The following is a 264-nucleotide window of genomic DNA, read 5'->3' as shown; positions in this document are numbered from 1 at the left end:
CAGTAAGTATAATGCGATTATAATCATTTATATTCTGTTCATCATCTGTTCGTGGAAGGTCATAAAGTCTACTTTTATGTTTCAATTGTCTTCTACCTGCTATCGAACTTACAACATCTTTCAAAATCAACGCGTCGGTAGAAGGGCGAGGAAAATCAAAACGATATACACGATAAACTTTACGACCTTTTTTCTTAGAACGAAGACAATAGTCGTTATGTATATGTCGTTGATGCGTATTGACTCGCCTATATAATGTTGGTG

Source organism: Trachymyrmex cornetzi, unplaced genomic scaffold, assembly GCF_001594075.2.
Source record: "Trachymyrmex cornetzi isolate Tcor2-1 unplaced genomic scaffold, Tcor1.1 scaffold2722, whole genome shotgun sequence".
NCBI lineage: Eukaryota > Metazoa > Arthropoda > Insecta > Hymenoptera > Formicidae > Trachymyrmex > Trachymyrmex cornetzi.
This window is presented reverse-complemented; position numbering follows the sequence as displayed.